This window comes from Brassica rapa, chromosome A10 (assembly GCF_000309985.2).
Source record: "Brassica rapa cultivar Chiifu-401-42 chromosome A10, CAAS_Brap_v3.01, whole genome shotgun sequence".
NCBI classification, from domain to species: domain Eukaryota; kingdom Viridiplantae; phylum Streptophyta; class Magnoliopsida; order Brassicales; family Brassicaceae; genus Brassica; species Brassica rapa.
Window position 1 is genome coordinate 7,325,156 of NC_024804.2, and position 23,534 is coordinate 7,348,689.

Genomic DNA, 23,534 nt, shown 5'->3' on the forward strand with positions numbered 1-23,534 from the left:
CAAAAGTTCGGTCAAATGAAAAACTAACCTCTTTTAAGTAGACGTCTGAGTAAGTCTACCGAAAGTTTTATTTTTGTTGTCAAAGGTAAAGACAGAGACTACTCGGGAAGTCTGCGTTAGAAAAAAAATTTGTCTGGTCAATTGCAAAACTAACCCGTGTGTTGACAAATAGACTGCATCGTAAGTCTCCATGGAGGCGTAGACATACAAAACAGTCTACCGTCGCGACACAGATCTGAAAAAAAAATGAAAACCATGTAAATAGTTACCTTTTTCCTGTGTAAAGCTCGTTTCCAACCTTTTCAACTGTCCAAACTCCAAGTATGAGCAAAAAGAAGCATGTTTAACGATTCACTAATGAAGAAACTCGAAAATATGAAGTTTGTGGTTTTGAAAATGAGAGTTATGAGAGTTTTTTAGATGGAAATGTAGAGGAGATGAGAGGAAATGAAGTTTTTTGGGTTAGAATGAGAAAAAAAAGTGGTTGAAAATTGAATTCTAGAGCTTTAGAGCTCAAAAATGGTGGTTCATGGTGGTTGGAAAAATTGATGATGATGGCATTTTTGTAAATAAGAAGAAATGGTTTGGGTGTATTTGGTTTTTTGCTAATTTCGAAATTAATAAAAAAATAAATAAAAATGGCAATTTTGTGAATAACTCAAAAACATAAGGATAGTATGGAAATTTTATTGATGAATAGTATGGACAAAAAAAAAGGGGTTGGTTTTGGATTTGAATTGAAAATATGGGTTGGTTTTGAAAAACATGTTTGATTTCGACATGGTTTTAGGATGGTGTACGTTTGTATTGGAATGTATATTTATTTTAAAATGATCGAAAATCAATTAAAACAAATAGTATGCAAAGAATACATATTTTGTGAACATATAAACACTAAACCAATTTACCCTAAACCCTAAAGCGATGCACTAAATGTAAACCCCTAACGAGAAAGGTGTAGAAAAGACTACATGATTTAATTTGTGAACAAATATATTATTTTGTCACTGTGTGATTTTTTTATCTTTTGTTAATAAACCCTAAACACTATAATTACCCGAAACCCTAAAACTAAACAGTAAAATTAATCCCTAAAAATGATATATGAAACACTAAACCTAGACCCTAAACACTAACCCTAAAACAATATTGTTTTTGTTAGAAAAAAATACTTAGAGATTACTAAATTATTATATTAAATTGCATATCTTGACATTTTTTGGGCCTTGTTGGGAATTTCAAAAGATAAAATGTTAAAATATAAAACATGGTTCGGTTACGGTAATTAAAGCATACATAAAAACCGAAGTTATAACAAAAGACATAGTCATGTTTTGAAACAGAGAAACACAAAGGATTGTATGTCTTAGAATAACTTAATTGCTTGGTTCCAGTGTTGTGCGAAGGTTTTCGGAGGTCCGAAGCGAGTTCAAAAATATATTTTACATGATATATTTTTAATAATGTAGCGACCGAGCGGGACGCACGCTCGATACCGTGTCGTCAAAAATAGTAAACATTATTATTCTAACTCAGGACGAGAACGGAAACCTGTATGACCAGGCTGGTCATCTGCGTAATGCAACATATCAGAAAATAGATGCTCAGAGAACTGTAATCCCTGATGCTGATGCTACAGGAGCTGCCCAACCTGTAGATGAGGACGCTCGATCGAAACCACTGGCCGACTACAATCGCCTAGATGAGTACTATTCCAACAGATCAGCTATTCGACTTCCGGAGATCCAGAAGCAGAATTTCGAGATGAAGCCTCAATACTACACTCTCGTGTCGCAGATACCCTACTCTGGGTTACCGCACGAGCATCCTATGGATAATTTGGAACAGTTCGAGGATCTAATCGCTGCTATTCGGATGGAAGGAGTCCCCGAAGATTACCTGCTGTGCAAACTCTTCAGATACACGCTGAATGGAGAAGCGATGCACTGGCTTAGGCAGCAACCCACAGGACCTTTAACATCCTGGAGCGACATCAAGAATGCTTTCTTACGAAACTTCTTCGATGAGGCGCGCGCTGAAGAACTTCGGAACAAAATTTCCACATTCTCGCAGAAGGCTGGAGAGTCCTTCAAAGATGCGTGGATTAGATTTAGGTTCTTCCAGCGAGACTGTCCACACCACGGATTTAACGAAGTGCATGTGCTAAGCACTTTCTTCCGAGGTCTCGCCTTACAGTATCAAATGGCCCTTGATACGGCGAGTGAAGGAAACTTCACTACTCGGAATCCGTTGGAAGCTGTGAGAGTTATCGAAAACCTTGCTAACAGTAGCAGCACCAAAAACACTGACTCTGAACGAAAGAAGTCTGTAGCCTCTATCGGGAAGGAACAGATGGACGAAGTAAGAGCTAAGTTAGATGTGGTGCACGAGCTTCTTAGGAAGCAAGTCTGTTCAGCTGAAGGAGAAGTAGCAGATACGGAAGGAGAAGAAAATTTGAACTACATCGGAGGTACCGGATTCCAGAAATTTGGAAACCAGGGCGGAACAAGAAACTTCTTTAGAAATGGCCAAAGAAGTAACCAAAATTCACAATTTCAAAAACCCTTCAACAACAACAAAAGCTACTCGAACTCTTACTACCAAAATCCACCACCCCAGACTCAGGAAAGCAAGATCGAAGAGATGCTTGATCGAGTACTGTTGGGACAACAACAAATCACCGTGGATTTCAACGGTAAAATAGACTCCGCCTATAACAATTTTTAACACCAAAATCGAGACCTTAGGGAGTCAGGTGAGAAAACTTAAAACCCAAGTAATTCAGACGGGCGAGACTATAAAGAGGCAAGAAGCTTTCGCTAGAGAGGCAGGAGCCGACTAAGGAAAACACCACGTAAATGCCATCATAGATGATGATTTATGGCAAGTGGTGAGAAATGAAAAGCTCGAGGAAGGAGACTTCGAAATCGAAAGCTCCATGAGTCTCGGCGGATCTTAATGGTGTCGACCGATGTCGATGAACTCGCATCGATCGACAGACCATGATGAAGATCGATGGACGGATTACTCCAGTCATCGATCGACGTCGTCTGCCAAATCGACTGAGTGCAATGTGGTTCGAATTTTAACTCATGAAGAATTCGCAGCTAAGCATCCTCACCCACCCTCCCCTTTCTATGATAAAATTGATCGATCGGTTGAGCCGACCATCGATCGACAGAGTGAGTCCTACGTCGATCGTCACAACACACCTCCCATCGATCGACAGACACTTCTGACATACCGAGTGCGGTTACCCTCAATCGATAATGATTACATCAACGCACTCAGACCACCACCTAAACCATTAGCAAACCCACCCGAACCAAAACCCAACCCTTTAAATAGTTCACCAGAATCAGTTCAAGAAGAACAAGAATCTGAAGGGAGAAGGTTAAGGAAAAGAAAGGAGAAGATTCCTAAAAACCTTAAGAGGGAAGCTAACGATAAGGAGATGAATGTGTTTCACTAAACGAGTCCTCAGAATCCCAATCGAAAAACCTTTTGATGAAGCTTACTTCACACACCGGTTGTGGATGTTCTTCAGAGAAACAAAGGTAACTGAGGAGGACATTAGGAGAATGTTTCATCAAGTCAGAGAGAAGATGAAGCACATGATCACATTGACGAAGAAGAGTGATCCTGGGAAGTTTGCAATACCATGCGTAGTCAAGGGTGTTGAATTTCCCCATTCAATGTATGACACATGAGCATCAGTTAGTATCCTCCCTAGGATCATGGCAGACCAGCTTAGTTTGACCATCGAACCTTCAACGGAATCCTTCACCTTCGTGGATCTTTCAGAGAAACGATCAGGAGGAATCATAAGAGATCTGGAGGTACAGATTGGTAATGCCCTTGTCCCTGTAGATTTTCATGTTCTAGACATCGAGCTTAACTGGAACTCTTTACTTCTGCTTGGAAGATCTTTCCTAGCTACAGTAGGAGCCATATGTGACATGAACAAAAACAAATTGTGTCTAACGCTCATAGACCCAAACATCCACTACGACCCAATCCGACCTAAGAGAAAGGTCATTAATTCTGTGGATTATGGGAAAGAACTTGGCTTCATTGGCGCATGCCATTGTGGAGCAGGGTATGAATCGGAGTACGAAACAGAGTACTCGAAATCGATCGACACCCCAACCTTTCCATCGATCGATTCCAATGAGTCAACGGTGACCGATGACCGCAACAACACGTCACTTGACGTAATGCACCCAGTTGACCATTTCGCTTCACCTAATCATTGTTACCAACACTTTGCCTTCCAACCTCCAAGCAAGAGAGGACATGATGATTATTCCATAGGCAGTTGGGCAGACAGTGGTTTCCATGAAATTTTTGCAGTTGACACTGTAATTACTTCACCTAATGAGAACATACCGAGGAATTCGATGAGGATTACTGGAAAGAACGTGCAATAAAAATGTCTTTGCAGGATGAAAAACTTGAAACACATAATTTCACCAACATGTTCCCCACATCATTCGATGCTGTGAACTCCTCATCGGTCGATACCCACCCTCGTCCAGCAAAACAACCGCTCACATCGATCGACACAGGTACTGGAACATCGATCGATATTCGCGCCGCAGCGAAAATTCAGGAGCACGAGAATAATCCCTCCCCAACTAGGTTTATAGATACCTATATAAATCGTTTTGCACCTCCGAAACCACCTACACACTTCAGAGCAAACACACAAGCAAAAAAGATGAATACTCTTCCTTCTACATCAACAGAAAAATCCATGAAAGCGAGAGCCAACGACAAGTGACCAAATATATGCGGAAATCGTGAAAAGATAACAAACGAGTTTAGAGAAAACAGTAGATCTTATTTCAAGTCTGCGTAAGAGCGTTGCGATCATTACAAGAGATCATAAAAGCTTTGGCCGCAAAGGCTGTCAGCGAGTTACCTAGTTCTAGTGGCCTAACAGCTCAAACCTAGTTGAGTCGCAGCTCGATAACAAAAGACGAAAAAGATACAGAAAAGGTTTTTGATTGATTTCGGACTGAACCTTGTTAAAGGCTGCCTACATACACCTTTCGAGGATCAAGCCGAACGTAGTTCAATTGATAGATCTGGACAAGAGATCGAACTGCCTGGGTGAGTTCGTCTAGTAATTGAGTGCCAGTCATAGAAACCGAACTTGTCAAGAATAAAGCCTAAAGTTTCTAAGTGCAGAGAATTCTGAGTCTAAAAAGTCCCCCTCCATGCCTCTCGCCTAGGACTCCTTATATACTAGCTCCAAGGTCGGTTTACGCTTTTACTCTTCTGCCCTTAAGCCGTCATAGCATAAAATGGAGATATTCCATTTTTTCCGATCTTTGTAATTATCCTCAAAATATCGTATTTATCCGCGGAAACTTGACATTTATCCTTCCCTGCGCGCCAAGCGTAAACCATCCTACGGTTTACGGGCTTTTGGTTAAGGAGTCGTAGGATGGGCCTCGAATCGTGTTTTAGGTCCCTTTGGCCCGTCTTCCGACTCGAAGCGTTTACTGCGACTTCTTTCGATAAAGAACGAACTTTCTGCGGTTTTATCCGCAAAGTTTGATCGATGATTTAGAATGGCGGAAAACATGAACTGAGTTTGCTACGGTCTTCGAGAGATAGCATCGAAGGATAGACAAGAATGCATGGACTGGTATCGTATCGACGTTTCAGAAGAGCTCAATCACTGCGTAGCGACCGAGCTTGGCTCGAGCTCGGTTACTGCGTAGCGACCGAGCGGGACGGACGCTCGGTCGCTACGTAGCGACTGAGCTAGCCTCGGGCTCGGTCGCTACGTAGCAACCGAGCTGTGTGCATGCTTGGCCGCCGCGTATCGATCGAGCTTGGCTTGTCCGCGGTCCGATTTCCATCCTCGAGCTTGCCCGCGGCCGATTTGGACACATGTCCGTTGCCTTCGGAAAATCGGTATTTAGTGGTTCGATTGAGATTTGAACAAGATTTTACCGCAAGGCTTTTCGTAAAGATATCTTTACGAAGATTAGTCTTCGTAAAAACGTTCATGCTGATTTTTGCGGACTTTCAGACATTGATTCCATTGTGACCGATTTTGACCCCAACAGTTAGCCCCCCAGCTCGTTAGAACCATGAGCTTCTAGCGTGAGGTTCTAGCGAGTGGCTTGGCAAGTTAGGCAAGTTAGGTGAGTTAGGCAGAATTAATGGTTGAAAAGGCCTGTGGTAAGTGGTCTTCTCGCTCTTTTAAAAGTAGAACACGATAAGATTGGGGCTGCGCCTTATGACGGCTGCCTACGTACCCTTGTCGAAGGGATCAAGCCTTTTGTAGTTCGTCTTGGAGTTAAGGTTCTTATGACTAGTTTTCCAGTGGGACCTTTATGGTCTAGTTTTTATGTAGCAGTTTATAAAGCCTGTTTCTTCCGATGGCATTTTGTATGGGTGTAGAAGGAAGACTACGAGTTGTCATCTCGTAATCTAACTCTGTGTGAACTGCTATATCCGTAATCTGTTTCGAGAGTTTTCCGCAGTGTGTAAACTTGCGGGATTTCTGAAGATTCTCGAATATTGGCAAAGAGACAAATTTTGGGATCTCGTATCAGGGTGTTTGATACTATGCCTAGAGATGTTAAAGACCAGTGCGTTGGGTTTAGGGCAAGACCTAGGTTTACTCCTGGTTTTAGAGGGTGCGATGACTAATTCGACACTTACGTATCCCGTTTCAGTTTCATCCTGATTCCATACCGATTTAAAGTCCGCGATAGGTTCTCGGCTTATACGACTTGTATGGTTGGAACCGAGCATATCTCCAAAGGACAATTTTTAAGCCTCCTGGAAGTGCTGACCAAAAATTTTGGGTTTCTTTTATAGCGCTATTATCCTTGTGTCGGATGAACGAGGGTCATCTCTATGAGATGGCTAAGTCTGTTTAGGATGTTAAGAGTTTGTTGTGATCGGCAACAAACTTAATGGTAAAAAATACCATTTTGAGTCTTTGCGAAGAATATGTTTTGAGAAGATGTTAGTGCGTATGACTGTCTGGTCTTCCATGAAGGTGTTTTTATCGAGGAAGGAAATTTCGTCTGCGACGTCTCGCTATGTTGAAGATTTGTTATTCTTTCGTATGCCACGTTTCGTGCTTGAAATGTTCGCGGGCTTGAAGATATTTCGCGATGTTGCGAGGGTTTAGTCTTAGCCCTGCCTTTGAGAAACATTCTGGTTTGACTAAGAATGTTCGTAGCCAAAATTGTTGTTCCTGTTCGGATGCTAATAGTTTTATTTGCGGTCGAGGAATTATGACTGAGGTGTCATGTAAATTTGTCCATGGGAACAAGTGTTTTCCTTCATAGTGCTTTGTGAAGTGTTGGCCTTCCGAGATCTATTTCGTGCATTTTTTTTGGATGTTTCGTATAGCTCTAGAAGCTTTGTTACGAATTTTTCCTTACATGCCGCGTATTATGGTTAGAACGTTGCGGGCTTAAAGTGAATTGTGGAGCGTATTGAACTTTGTCAATTTTCGAAAAGTTTAGATTTTCTGTTAACCGTTTGGTTGTTAGGACTTTGTTTCGTTACGAAGAATTTATCATATGATTTCCGACTGTGAGCTATACGATAATTTATCATATCATATAACCGGTTTTACGAAGGTTGTAAATCAGTGATATGTCAAAGTAGCGTTGTTTCTGCGGGTTTTACGAGAAACGTTTCTGCTGTGATTTTGATCTTAGGCGAAAGTTGCTTGGAGTTACTCATGGAGTGTTACCGAAGTTTATTTCAATACGATCTAGTCGCAGAACGTTTTTCATAGGTTTTTTGAGTGGATTCTCATGAAACATTCGTTTTTTGATCGAATTGGTCAACCATATGTGGATCTAGCTAACCATCGGGAGGAAAGTGCTCCCTTTAGCGTGCATGATGCTACATCTATTCTCGAGTTTTCTTTGTCGCAAATGTTTTCGATGCTTTTCCGTGACTTGCTTGGTTCAACCGAAACTGAAAGAAATGCTTTGGTGATTTTCTCGTAGAAATTTTTAAACAAAACTGGCTCTCTAAAGCCGGAAAGGGCTTCAATAGTTTGGCTAATCGTCGAGTTTCAGTTTGATATTGGTACAGGTTTTCTGCACGCTTGATTGCGACAAGAAACGATGTATTGTCTTTGAGATTATGTTCATGATCTTCTGGATATGTTGCTAGCGTTTAGACGAATATTAGATTGTCGTTTGCCTATTCTTGACGATTTGCAGAAGTTTTTGAAGTTTGGGAGTATACGAGTATAGTATACGTACCTACTCCCCCTTTCTTTTTTTTCTTACGAAAGAAAACGGTTGAACCGATACTTTGAAGGGTTGTGTACGTTTCTTCTTCTGAGGTTTAGAATGATCGATAATTCGGGACGATTTAAAGACAACGCTTGGACTGTGATTTGGTTGTTTCCACGTTGACGACTTGGAATATGTCGTTTCCGAGAAAATTGCCAGAAACGAATTGGTTTTAAGACTACGTTCATGTCTCTAGTTTTTTCTGTCTTTAGGAAGCGAGCTTGATATGCGAGGCGATCGTTTCTCGATTTTTGGAGAGTTTAGATCGGTTTGCAAGATCCGGATGAACAATTATGGAACAATACATCGAGACAGGAAAAATCGCTTAAGACTTAGTTCGCTAGACTATCCGCCTAGGTTTTACGTTCCCTAAAGTTCTATGGCAGCCTCATAGTAATTTCCTACGAAAATTCCAAGTCTGATTTCAAAAATTTCAAGTCAAAAATACCTTAGTTCTCTCGAAGATACAGTTTTGTCTCTTCTCAGTTTTGCTTGCTCATTTCCCTTTCCGATATTGGCGTTTATTCTTTGAAACTTGACATTTATGTTCCGAACTTGACTGTTATCGTCTTCTTAGATACGATGTCAATTTTTGTAAAAAGGTTCAACGTAATCGTATAGTTGAGGCGGCTAAGGTGTTAAGTTGGCCGTTGCCGTTTTATACGATTAATCTGAATGCATGCGAGAAAACAAGTCTTTGCGGTTTTTTTTTAATATCATAAAGTCTCAATGATAACTTCAATTGAGGCGAAACAAGAGACGTTTCGATCGAGATTCGAAAGTGAACGCAAAGATGGAGGTAGGGTGAGCAGGAACAAGCCAAGGAGTTTAAGATGAGTTTTACTTGTTTTCGTCGTAAAATACAACGGAAACTTCGATTGAGACGAAACGAAAAGCGTTTCGATGAGGATTCAATGGAGAACGCAAAGAAGGACCCCTTTGAGGCCTGAAAGGTCGCTATAGCAAGTGAGGATGTCATCTCGGTCGCTATAGCGAGTGAAAAGGAGCCAAGAAGAGTCCCACTTGTTTTCGTCGTAAATTCTCAACAAAAACTCCGATTGAGACAAAACGAAAAGCGTTTCGATGAGGATTCAAAAGAAAACTCAAAGGAGGACCTTTCTGAGCCCTTACCGGTCGCTACGTAGCGAGTGAAGGTCTGCTCGGTCGCTACGTAGCGAGTGGAAGCGAGCCAAGAAGAGTCCTACTTATTTTCGTCGTAAAATCTCAACGGAAACTCCGATTGAGACGAAACGAAAAGCGTTTCGATGAGGACTCAAAAGAGAACCCAAAGGAGGACCTTTCTGAGGTCTTACCGCTCTCTACGTAGCGAGTGAAGGTCTGCTCGATCGCTACGTAGCGAGTGGAAGCGAGCCAAGAAGAGTCCTATTTGTTTTCGTCGTAAAATCTCAACGGAAACTCCGATTGGGACGAAACGAAAAACGTTTCGATGAGGACTCAAAAGAGAACCCAAAGGAGGAACTTTCTGAGGCCTTACCGGTCGCTACGTAGCGAGTGAAGGTCTGCTTGGTCGCTACGTAGCGAGTGGAAGCGAGCCAAGAAGAGTCCTATTTGTTTTCGTCGTAAAATCTCAACGGAAACTCCGATTGAGACGAAACAAAAAGCGTTTCGATGAGTATTCAAAAGAGAAACCAAAGGAGGACCTTTTTTAGGCCTTACAGGTCGCTACGTAGCGAGTGAAGGCCTGCTCGGTCGCTACGTAGCAAGTGGAAGCGAGCCAAGAAGAGTCATATTTGTTTTCGTCGTAAAATCTCAACGAAAACTCCGATTGAGACGAAACGAAATGCGTTTCGATGAAGACTCAAAAGAGAACCCAAAGGAGGAACTTTCTGAGGCCTTACCGGTCGCTACGTAGCGAGTGAAGGTCTACTCGGTCGTTACGTAGCGAGTGGAAGCGAGCCAAGAAGAGTCCTATTTGTTTTCGTCGTAAAATCTCAACGGAAACTCCGATTGAGACGAAACCAAAAGCGTTTCGATGAGGATTCAAAAGAGAAAACAAAGGTGGACCTTTCTTAGGCCTTACAGGTCGCTACGTAGCGGGTGGAGAGGTGGCTTGAGCTCGGTCGCTACGTAGCGACCGACCGGTGTGCGTGCTCGGTCGCTACGTAGCGACAGAGCGGTGTGTGTGCTTGGTCGCTACTTAGCGACCGAGCGGTGTGCGTGCTCGGTCGCTACTTAGCGACCGAGCGGTGTGCGTGCTCGGTCGCTACGTATCGACCGAGCGGTGCGCATGCTCGGTCGCTACGTAGCGACCGAGCAGTGTGCGTGCTCGGTCGCTACGTAGCGACCGAGCAGTGTGCGTGCTCGGTCGCTACGTGTGTGCATGCTCGGTCGCTACGTAGCGACCGAGCTGTGTAATCGATTTTTTGTGTTTCCTTTTTCCGCGATTAACCTAGGGGTTTTTCAGCGGTTTTTTGGGAGATCAAGTTTTACCTTTCCGAAATGTTTTCGGAAAACGTGTTTTGGTAAAACCCTTACGCATTGAGATTTCTGTTGTTCGGTAATGAGCCAAACTTACGGGGTTTGATAAGATTTATTGTTTCCCTTTATGTTCAGAAAGAGAAATTGCGAGCTCATTTCATTGCACTTCCTGTGGCGAAAAGTCGCAACAAGGCTTTCGGTTTTCTCGAGAACTTTGGCGATTGCGTAAGAGTTGGCCATAGGCACAGTGGCGGCTGGAGTTTTCTTACCAGCGTTGTTGCGTACTGTGCTTTTATCTCCAGACATTGTTTTGATCAAGCGTTTTGCGGCTATGAGTTAGTGTAATCCGTACCTCCCCTCCTTCTAGCGCCAAACTGTGGGAACCGAAACTCGCACTATCGATTTATGTTTAAATTAGGAAACTAAGAAAACTCTAATTTCCCCGAGGTCCCGGATCTCTGCGAGAGCCAACGACAAGTGACCAAATATATGCGGAAATCGTGAAAAGATAACAAACGAGTTTAGAGAAAACAGTAGATCTTATTTCGAGTCTGCGTAAGAGCGTTGCGATCATTACAAGAGATCATAAAAGCTTTGGCCGCAAAGGCTGTCAGCGAGTTACCTAGTTCTAGTGGCCTAAAAGCTCAAACCTAGTTGAGTCGCAGCTCGATAACAAAAGACGAAAAAGATACAAAAAAGGTTAAATGCTGCCTACGTACCCCTTTTGAGGATCAAGCCGAACGTAGTTCAATTGATAGAGCTGGACAAGAGATCGAACTGCCTGGGTGAGTTCGTCCAGTAATTGAGTGCCAGTCATAGAAACCGAACTTGTCGAGAATAAAGCCTAAAGTTTCTACGTGCAGAGAATTCTGAGTCTAAAAAGTCCCCCTCCATGCCTCTCGCCTAGGACTCCTTATATACTAGCTCCAAGGTCGGTTTACGCTTTTACTTTTTTGCCCTTAAGCCGTCATATCATAAAATGGAGATATCCATTTTTTCCGATCTTCGTAATTATCCTCAAAATTTCGTATTTATCCGTGGAAACTTGACATTTATCCTTCCCTGCGTGCCAAGCGTAAATTGTCCTACGGTTTACGGGCTTTTGGTTAAGGAGTCATAGGATGGGCCTCGAATCGTGTTTTAGGTCCCTTTGGGCCGCCTTCCGACTCGAAGCGTTTACTGCGACTTCTTTCGATAAAGAACGAACTTTCCGCGGTTTTATCCGCAAAGTTTGATCGATGATTTAGAATGGCGGAAAACATGAACTGAGTTTGCTACGGTCTTCGGGAGATAGCATCGAAGGATAGACGAGAATGCATGGACTGGTGTCATATCGACGTTTCGGAAGAACGGACGCTCAGTCGCTACGTAGCGACCGAGCTTGGCTTGAGCTCGGTCACTACGTAGCGACCGAGCGGGACGGATGCTCGGTCGCTATGTAGCGAACGAGCTTGGCTCAAGCTTGATCGCTACGTAGCGACCGAGCGGAACGGACGCTCGAGCTCGGTCGCTATGTATCGACCGAGTGGGACGGACGCTCGGTCGCTACGTAGTGACCGAGCTAGGCTCGGGCTCGGTCGCTACGTAGCGACCGAGCTGTGTGCATGCTTGGTCGCCGCGTATCGATCGAGCTTAGCTTGTCCGCGGTCCGATTTCCATACTCGAGCTTGCCCGCGGCCGATTTGGACACATGGCCGTTGCCTTCAGAAAATCGGTATTTAGTGGTTCGATTGAGATTTGAACAAGATTTTACCGCAAGGCTTTTCGTAAAGATATCTTTACGAAGATTAGTCTTCGTAAAAACGTTCATGCTGATTTTTACGGACTTTCAGACATTGATTCCGTTGTGACCGATTTTGACCCCAACACAGGCTTCCATGAATCAGAACTTAATGGTGGTTGCCACCAAGCTCCGTTCACTTCTTTTTGACCTATATCCAAGAATTCTTTGTGAAGCGAGCCTTGAAGATTGCCGCCTCCAAGTCCCGTTCGAATCCTTTTATTGGAGTCTCTGTGAATCAAGCCTTAATGGTTTTAGCCACCAAGTCGTGTTCAGACTCATCTTAATTAAACACTAGATCTTTTTTTTTTCTTTTTTTTGAAACATAGAAATATTAATTACTAGCTAATCTAGGGTCGGAATTAGAGAGAGGAATGTGATATATAATTCTACACAAGGCTTTTACCTTCCAGACTTGTCTGAAGAATCCGATCCCATGTATACCAAACCCCAAGACAACCAGTGAAGTCAGGTTAGTGTTGGAGGTTAGCTTTGGTTCTTTCAAACAAGCTAGCAAGTGTGTATAGTTGACTGGTTTATCCACTTTAGCATCTACAGTACTATCTGCAATCAGTAAATCTAGAATGGTGCTAGAAAGTGGTTAGACCTTCAAGTAGAAATCATTAGTTCATAATCCCCTTCTTGACTCAATAAAATTATTTTTGAACAGATTTTTGACAAAAACTCAAGAAAGTGGTGTTAGTAACTACCTCCCCCAGACTTAAATTACACTGTCTCGGTGCAAAGTGTCCACGGGTAGGTTAAAAGCAAGTTAGATGTATGAGAATGTTAGATTAAAAATGAAGTACCTATCCGTTATTGAGATGAAGACCAAGGAGGCTGAGACAGTAACTTTAGAGTTTTACTGTGGTAACTTTATTTTAACCACAGTAACTACTTGGGGAAGTTATCTGATGGGATGAGAAGGTAACTTAGTGAAGAGAAGAGAGGAAACTCGACCAAAGAGGATAAGTGAGGTTAAGGAAGGATAAGGGATCACTTTGACAGCCTGTATGATGCTGGAAAGGAGAAGTTACCTTTATACTAGTGCAAGCATGTGAGAAAGCACAGCCAAGTGATTCAAAAGGAGTTCCAGCCTGTCCTTTGACTACACATGCTTAACCATTTCGAATTTCCTTGTTGCTCTCTCTATTAATACTTGTAAACCTCATCAGTTATTAATTAATGGAGTTTTGAGTCTCTCTCTCTTTATTCTCTCACTAGAATCTCTTAATCTCTTTAATCTTTTCATCTGATTATCCCTGATTGGTTGAATCATGCTCTAATACACAAAAGTGTATATGGTATCAGAGCCAGGTTGCTAAAAAGGGGAGAGTGTGATTTCGTTTTTCATAAAATCTGGGTGTTCTTGAGTGTTCTTGAGGGTTCTTGAGTGTTCTTGGTGTTCTTGAGTTCTGGTCTTTATTATCTGAGTGGTGTGAGATATTCTGATGGATTCAAACTATCTCAACATGGAAATGAAGCACAGATCTAGTACAACCATGGAGCTTGAAAAAGAGAGGGATGGCGATTGGTCAAGATGGGCAAAGAGAGCTTTGGAAAGCTGTGGGTTATGGAGTAGTCATGGAAAGGGGAAACCTTTCATGGAAATGGCTACTGAAGAAGGTCAGACAAGAGGTCTGAAGCTGGGAAATGAAGTTGTTCAAGGAGACACTACAAAGAGTGAGATTGAAGCAACTTTAGGCAAGTCCAAGCTTGTGAGAGTCGTTGAGGACAGAGGGGTGATCCGCGGCTTGAGACAAGGAGAGGATGAGTGTTATCAGCTTGTGGGAAGGCTGAGAGAAGTATGGTCGGAGCTAGATGTGGTGAAGACACACACATCAAATCCGAGATGTTGCCAAGAAAGGAGGAAGCAAGATGTGATCTTCAGCTTCCTTATGGAAGAGGTATGTGAGCTTGTTAAATATACTTGTGATGTGTGGGAAATGAACAGGAAGCCAGAAAGATGGAAGGGAGGTACAAGCTGTAAGAAGGGAAGGTTGAGAAAACTTTCTAAGGAGTGGTTAATGAAGAGAAGGGCATGGAGAAAGGATAGCGAGTCTGAGCACTTAAGTGACAGGATGAGTGTAATCTTGAAGAGAATCAAGGATGTACTTCAGCAGATGGTTATAGGAGAGTGTTCATACTCAGCTTACATGGGAGAGACAGTAGGAGACAGTGCGGATATGAGAGGAATGGATACCAAGAGGGCAGATGAGTGTGTGACAAAGAAGGAATGGGATGAGTTGGTTAAGCATGTGTATGCTTTGGCTACGACCCGGAGTCTGGGTGCTCCTGCCAAAGCATCCACATCTAAACTCATCATCATTGACTCTGGAGCAACACACCACATGATCAGTGACAAGAGACTAATCAGTGAGGTTAAAGCAGCAACAGGGAGTGTCATGATAGCCAATGGTACCAGGATCCCAATAGAAGGAGTGGGAAACCTCAAGCTGTTTGAGAAGAACTCCACTGCCTTCTACTTACCTCAGTTTACATCCAATCTAATCTCAGTTAAGAAGGCTACAGTTGATCTGGATTGTCAAGTGGTTTTCAGACCAAATGAAGTTGAGTTCCAGGATTTGAAGACTGGAAGGGTTATTGGCAGAGGAGACAGCAAGCATCAGCTCTATCATCTCCAAACAACTGAGGCGCCTAGTCCTGTGGAGTCTGTGTGTTTAAGCAGCACAACGGATAGGTGTGATAATCTCACATGGCATGCAAGGCTGGGACATCCTCATGCCAAGGCAATTGAACTGATTCTACCAAGTATGGCGTTCAATCACTTGGAGTGTGAAGCTTGTATACTTGGAAAGCACTGTAGGACTGTCTTCCCAACATCAGAAACCAGATATGAGAATTGCTTTGATCTGGTGCATTCAGACGTGTGGACAGCTCCCTGTATGTCTAGAGACAGCCATAAGTACTTTGTGACTTTCATTGATGAGAAGTCCAAGTACACATGGATCACCATGATTCCCTCCAAAGACAGAGTCCTAGAAGCCTTCATGAACTTCCAAGCATATGTTACTAATCAGTACAATGCCACTGTGAGGATTCTGAGGTCTGATAATGGAGGAGAATACACTAGCAATGCTTTCAAGAGTCATCTTGCAAAGCATGGGATTGTGCAACAAACTAGCTGTCCTTACACACCACAACAAAATGGGGTGGCTGAGAGGAAGAACAGACATTTGATGGAGGTTGCGAGATCAATCATGTTCCACATGAATGTCCCTAAGAGGTTTTGGAGTGATGCTGTTCAGACTGCTTGCGATCTCATCAATAGAGTGCCAACCCGTGTCTTGAAGAAACTGTCTCCCTTTGAAGTATTGAACAAGGCCAAGCCACACATTGACCATTTGAGAGTCTTTGGGTGCTTATGTTATGTGATGATTCCCGGAGAAAGAAGGAACAAGCTAGAAGCAAAGAGTACTAAAGCTATGTTCATTGGGTACTCAATCACTCAGAAAGGCTACAAATGTTATGATCCAATAACTAGGAGGGTTATGGTATCTAGAGAAGTGAAGTTTGTTGAGTCTAAAGGGTATTATGAGGAGAAGAAATGGGAAGACCTAGAGGATCTGTCCCGAGCTCCATCAGAGAAGGCAACAACATTGAGAGTGTTGTTGGAGAGGCTAGGGATAGGATTATCCCAAGATCAGGAACCAGGAAGAACCGGACCTTCTAATCAAGCTGGAGAAGCTGGAGGAACAACCCCTCTTGATCATGAGAGGGGGAATGGATCTGAATCAGGGGAGCAGGAGCATAACCAAGAGGATTCAGGTCAGCATGATCAGGAGGAGACACAGGAAGTAGAGAGTGAAGCTCAGTCAGGTGGAAATGAGCAGGGAGAACCTACTGGTTTAAGAGAGGAAGCACAAGAGAATGTTCAGGCTGAAGAACAGGTTGAGACCTTGCGGAGGAGCACAAGGATAAGGAGGGATCCTTCCAACTGGGTAAACACGAGAGTGTACTACAATGCCCAGGCTGTGGAGCATCCCTCTCAAGCCGTGTGTTCCTTTGCAGAGTTTCCAGAAGAGCACATGGTGTTTATGTGTAACTTGGATGAGAATGAGATACCAAGATCTTATGAAGAAGCTATGAAGCACAAGGTTTGGAGAGATTCAGTAGGAGATGAAAGGGATGCAATGATCAGGAATGATACTTGGTATGAGAGTGAGTTACCTAAAGGGAAGAAGGCAGTTTCAAGCAGATGGATCTTCACCATCAAGTACCTTGCAAATGGGGAGATAGATAGGCGCAAGACTAGGCTGGTTGCAAGAGGATTTACACAGACTTATGGGGAAGATTACATTGATACTTTTGCACCAGTGGCCAAGCTTCACACAATTCGAATTGTGTTATCTATTGCAACAAACTTGGAGTGGGATTTGTGGCAAATGGATGTGAAGAATGCTTTCTTGCAAGGTGAACTTGAAGATGAAGTATACATGCATCCACCGCCTGGTCTTGAGCATCTAGTAAAGCCAGGGAATGTTTTGAGATTGAAGAAGGCTATATATGGGCTGAAGCAGTCTCCTAGAGCTTGGTACAGAAAGCTTAGTACAACTCTCAATGGGAGAGGGTTCAGGAAGTCTGAACTAGATCATACACTCTTCACACTGGTAGGACCATCAGGGATCATAGTGATTTTGGTGTATGTGGATGATTTGATTATCACAGGGAGTGATAAGGCTGGGATTAAAGCCACCAAAGAGTTTCTCAAGTCTGTGTTTGATATTAAAGACTTGGGAGAGATGAAGTATTTTTTGGGGATTGAGATATGCAGATCTAAGGAGGGTTTGTTTATGTCTCAAAGGAAGTATACTATGGATATGCTGAAGGAGACTGATGTGCTTGGAGGGAAGATAGCTAAGACACCTCTTGAGGAAGGGTATAAGGTCTTGCGTGAGGGGGAGGTTGAAGAGAACCAGTTGTTTGAGGATGCTAAGCTGTATAGGAGGATGGTGGGTAAGCTGATCTACTTGACTATCACCAGACCTGATATATGCTTTGCTGTGAATCAAGTGAGCCAACATATGCAGGCGCCAAAGGTACATCACTGGAAGATGGTTGATAGGATACTGAGGTATTTGAGTGGCTCACATGGACAAGGAGTTTGGATGGGTTGCAATGGCAGTACAGAAGTGGTTGGGTATTGTGATGCTGATTGGGCAGGAGATAGAGTGGACAGGAGATCAACTACTGGGTATTGTACATTCATTGGAGGGAATCTGGTTACTTGGAAGAGTAAGAAGCAGAAGGTCATCTCCTGTTCAAGTGCTGAAGCTGAGTATAGAGCTATGTTGAAGCTTACAAATGAGTTGGTGTGGATCAAGGGGATCTTGAAGCACTTGGAGATCGAGCAGGCCACACCTATGACAATGCATTGTGACAATCAAGCAGCTATCCACATTGCCTCCAATTCAGTGTTTCATGAGAGAACAAAGCACATAGAGGTGGATTGTCATAAGGTGAGGCAGATGATCATCTTAGGAGTGATTCTGCCATGTTATACAAGAAGTGAAGATCAGCTTGCAGATGTGTTTACTAAGGCAGCGAGATTGAAGACAATGGAGTCCATACTGTCAAGGCTTGGACTCATTGATCTGACTCCTAGGAGCTGAGCCCCTTAACCATGGAGTCTCCACTCTTTTTCCCTCATCAAGGTTTTATCCCAATGGGTTTTACTTGGTGAGGTTTTTAACGAGGGAGGTCTTCATGGTTTCCAAGCTTGACTTGTTCTACATGGTCAAGCTTGAGGGGGAGTATTGAGATGAAGACCAAGGAGGCTGAGACAGTAACTTTAGAGTTTTACTGTGGTAACTTTATTTTAACCACAGTAACTACTTGGGGAAGTTATCTGATGGGATGAGAAGGTAACTTAGTGAAGAGAAGAGAGGAAACTCGACCAAAGAGGATAAGTGAGGTTAAGGAAGGATAAGGGATCACTTTGACAGCCTGTATGATGCTGGAAAGGAGAAGTTACCTTTATACTAGTGCAAGCATGTGAGAAAGCACAGCCAAGTGATTCAAAAGGAGTTCCAGCCTGTCCTTTGACTACACATGCTTAACCATTTCGAATTTCCTTGTTGCTCTCTCTATTAATACTTGTAAACCTCATCAGTTATTAATTAATGGAGTTTTGAGTCTCTCTCTCTTTATTCTCTCACTAGAATCTCTTAATCTCTTTAATCTTTTCATCTGATTATCCCTGATTGGTTGAATCATGCTCTAATACACAAAAGTGTATATCCGTACTACACATCGATCGATGTAATCCTCTCCATATCGATCGATGTTACTTGCCAAGAATCGATTGATGTAATCCTCTCAATATCGATCGATGGCGAAGCACATAAACTTTGCATATGCTTGGAGTCGAACTCAAAGTTCCTGCCTAATGTTAGCTCTGTTAGACAACCAAGCATAAGAAATAATAAGCATCCCCAGACATAAGATATAAGTTTAAGAACATAAATTCTACAAGTTCAGAAAATAAAAAGACAAGTTCATAATAGGAGGATAAGAGATAGAAATATGAGGACTAGTCGGTGTCCTCGCCAGTCGCCTCATCGTCCTCCGGGGAAGGGTCCCTGTGTGCTGGTGGTGGTGCTGGTGCCTGCGCTCATATAGCTCTCCCGCTCCGACAAGACACTTAGCCCAGATGGCCTGAAGAGCGTCCACCACGAACCTCTGAAAATCTCCCTGGTCGTGCATAGGGATGTCCGGTATGTTCGGGAAGTCGGGGAGAGGCGGTGCCTGTGCGTCCCGAGCTCTGGCGCGGCGAATGCTGGGAGGTCGGCGTGACATGTTCCGGGGGTTGCGGAGAAATGCCTCGTCTGGCATGCATCGAAGCTGCTCCACGCTGTTCCCGAAATCTGAGATCCTCCTGTCCGGTAGGGGTAGAAGGCGATGCTCACCGCGGATTCTGAAACGCCAGAGTTTCCCTTCCTCGAGCCATAGCGAGTGCACCAAATGCTGCTTGTCGAGGAAAACGTGGTCGCGTTCGGCAGAGCGAGGGTCGAGGCGGATGCCGAGGTACTGGAAAATCGGGGTCAGAAGACTCCCAACTGTCTCCTTCTTCTTACCCATGCTGTTGAAAGGCTTCTTCTTCAACTCCACCAAGTACGCGGCAAAGACAGCTCCGAGGTTTGGCGGGTTCACTTCGCCGTCCTCATCCAACTCAACCATATCCACCACGCCATTCACTGCACATAAAAGTAATGTGAGCTCCTTTATCCTGACCTTGTTGGGCTCCATCTTGCAAACCAGTGTGTTTGCAAGGAGCCGTAGGAAGTAGCGAAGTGCAGGATGGCGGATGTCTGATAGCACGGCCCTGTTTGTGTCCCAAACTCCTGTGCCGACGATGTCCCAGAATCTCTCGAGGTGTCGGAATGGTGGGATAGTGTGGGAGGCGACGCTCTCCGAGAAACCGTAGATGGGGCAGAGCTCGGGGATAGTGATCCTGTAGCGTGTCCCTCTGGCAAAGAAGGTCAAAGTACCATCTCCCGCTACCCTCGCTGATGAAGTCCTATAGGTGACCTCGACAGTGGCCATGAACTGGCGGACGAGATCGGGGTAGAGGTCGTAAGAGCGAGAGGGCATGGTGCCGAGTCCGAGCTGTGTGATCATGTCGTGAACATCTCCCTCGATCCCGAGCTTCTTTAGGATGCGTCGGTCGAGGAATTTGGTGGGCTCGATAGAGACTCCCAGCCAAGCATTGTAGAAGTGGCTGTCGAAGTCGTCCCAATTGTTGGACAAAGGATGTTGGCGACACTCGTCGCTGTTGATCGCTGCTTTAGGATCATCATAGCCCGAGACATCGAAGGGTGTGTTTTCGGTGCGAGGCCATGGATGGCGCTGTGGGTTGGTGGAGCTGCTGGCATCGTCGAGTCTCCTTTTCGACCTGATTTCTCTGTTTCGTGCGTTTGTTTCTGAACTGCTCATCTGAAACCAAGAAGAAAGGAAAGTTAGTATTGTCGATAAAAGGTAATATCGATCGATGGGTTATACTGCACATCGATCGATATTGTCGAGTCGGAACAATCGAACAAGAGAGAGCATCGGTCGATGCGAACGAGTTCGTATCGACCGATGTCGAATCGCGAAACCTGCAACATCACTTAACTCCATATCGCGTTTATAGAAGTTAAAAGGCATAGAAATCACAAACCGAACTCTAGATAAGTAATATGAACTACAAAAGCATCTCTCAATCACACCAAATCAAGCGTTCTAGTCCAACTCAAAACGAAAACCCTAATTTTTCGAAAAATTGAAAATTTCGAGTTCATACCGTGAAGGCTGGTTTCGAGAGTGGATTTAACAGTTACAGAGTGAAAAATAGAGTAGATTAAAGCGAAGAACGGACGAAATCCGTCAAGAATCGAGAGAAAAAGGGTTGTTTTTGTTTTCTGTTTCGGTTGCGAATGAGGAAGAGGAATGGACTGATATCGAGTGAAATAAGTGTTTTAACCGTCGATATGCCCGCATCGATCGATGGCAGTGATGCCTCGTCGATCGATGTCCTTCTCAAAGACAAATCCTAATTTCTAAATCTCCTAAATAATGCTAATAATAAGAAGAAATATGGAAATTACTTATTAAATATAAAAAGTCTTCTTTTTTTTAAAACATAAATTGGGTTGCCTCCCATTCAGCGCTTAAATTTTAAGTATTTAGCTCGACTTCCTGATTAAACTAATTATCAGGTTCATACAGCATTATGGGCGCTTTTGCTGGCGGTTTCGCCCAATAATGCTTAACTCGTTGGCCGTTCACTGTAAATTCCTGGCCTTTATCATTTTGTAAAGTGATAGCTCCGGAAGGTTGAATGTTTGTTACGGTGAAGGGTCCAGACCAACGGGATTTTTGTTTTCCAGGAAATAAAGTTAACCTAGAGTTATAAAGGAGGACTTGATCATCCAGTTTAAGTGCCGGGATATGATTTTTTTATCGTGATAAGCTTTAGTCCTTTCTTTATAAATTTTCGAATTTTCGAAAGCTAAATGTCTGATTTCATCAAGCTCGTTAAGCTGGATGAGTCTCCTTTCTGCAGCTGGCTTGATATCAAAGTTCAAAAGTTTGGTAGCCCAAGCTGCTTTGTGCTCCAGTTCGACTGGTAAATGACATGATTTGCCATAAAGGAGGTGGAATGGTGTTGTTCCTAGCGGCGTTTTGTAGACGGTTCTGTAGGCTCAAAGTGCATTATCTAGTTTCCTAGACCAATCTTTTCTGGAGATTCCTACGGTTTTCTCTAAGATTTCCTTAATTTACCGGTTAGAGACTTCTACTTGTCCACTGGTTTGTGGGTGGTAAGGTGTGGCTACTCTATGATGAACACCATTCTTTTTGAGCAATCTATCAAAGATTTTGTTAATGAAATGAGTTCCACCGTCACTAATGACTACTCTTGGGACTCCAAATCTTGGAAAGATTGTACTCTTGAAGAGTTTAATAACCACAGATGCGTCATTGGTAGGAGAAGCTACTGCTTCGACCCATTTGGATACGTAGTCTACAGCGACTAGTATATATTTGTTTCCATATGAAGACGATAAGGGTCCCATAAATCGATACCCCAGCAATCAATGACTTCAACTTCAAGAATGAACTTCTGTTCTATTTCGTGTCTTTTGCTGATTTTTCCACGTCTTTGGCATCTGTCACATTGGGTTATAAATGCGTGGACATCGCGAAAAGTGGTCGGCCACCAAAATCCTGCTTTGAGGATTTTCGAAACCGTTTTAAAGGTAGCGAAATGTCCTGCATAATCAGCTCCGTGACATTGGTAAATAATGTCTGGAATTTCAGCTTCGGATACGCATCGTCTGTATATGCCATCAGAACAATGCTTATAGAGGTAAGGTTCATCCCAATGATAGCGTCTTACTTCTCTGAAAAATTTCTTCCTCATATATCCCTTGAGTTCGTCTGGCTCAACCTCAGCTGCCAAATAGTTAACTATGTCGGCATACCAGGGTCGGTTATTCGAGTTTCTACCAATCGCGTCTACCTCCCGTTGTGATAATTCCTCAGGTGTAAGATTAATCTCATCACCGGAAACATTAACTTGTAAATTGAAATTGATTTTAATAGACGGGGTTCGTGATCTTGGTTATTGGAGAGTTGAGAAGTTACATCATTTTCGTCATCGATCGATGTATCACTACGTAAATCAACAGATATGCCATCCCTTTCATCGATCGATAGGTCTTCAGATGTGAGAGATATTTGACCGACGAAAGATGTATCTATGTGTGCAACATTCTCCGTGGGGATGAAATCGTCTATAGGGACATCATCCTCTATTCTGATCCGGGAAAGATGGTCAGCGACTCCATTATCTACTCCTCTCTTATCCTTAATCTCAATGTCAAACTCTTGGAGTAGTAGAATCCAGCGTATGAGTCGAGGTTTAGCATCTTTCTCTTGCATTAAATATTTGATGGCAGCGTGATCAGTGTGAACTATCACTCGTGAGCCAATCAAGTATTGACGGAATTTTTCAAAAGCGTAAACTACAGCTAATAGTTCCTTTTCTGTTGTTGCGTAATTCCGTTGCGCTTCATCAAGCGTGCGGCTGGCATAGTAAATGGCGTGTAGCTTTTTATCTTTCATTTGGCCTAAAACTGCTCCAATTGCGAAATAACTCGCATCGCACATGATTTCGAAAGGAAGATTCCAGTCGGGGGCTTGTACGACGTGGGCAGTGATAAGGGATTTCTTTAAATCTTCAAAAGCTTTCACGCATTCAGGGGTAAAATCGAATTTAATATCCTTGCATAACAGGTTATTCAAAGGTCTAGCGATTTTGCTGAAGTCCAGTATATATCTCCTGTAAAATCCGGCGTGTCCGAGAAAACTTCGCACGTCTTTAACAGTTTTGGGTGGAGGTAAACTGGTCATTACTTCAATCTTAGCTCTATCTACCTCTATAACAGCAGCGGAAACTTTATGTCCTAACAATATTCCATCGTTAACCATGAAATGGCATTTTCCCAGTTTAGGACAAG

The 23,534-nt window shown here is 43.3% G+C and overlaps 1 non-coding gene across 1 annotated transcript; it reads right to left on the bottom strand.

Moving 5' to 3' along the window:
• Positions 1-2,041: 2,041 nt before the first annotated feature.
• On the bottom strand, positions 2,042-2,147 carry LOC117129424. Its single transcript, XR_004453073.1, has one exon. It is a non-coding gene; the product is annotated as a small nucleolar RNA R71 (small nucleolar RNA).
• Between the last annotated feature and the right edge of the window lie 21,387 nt (positions 2,148-23,534).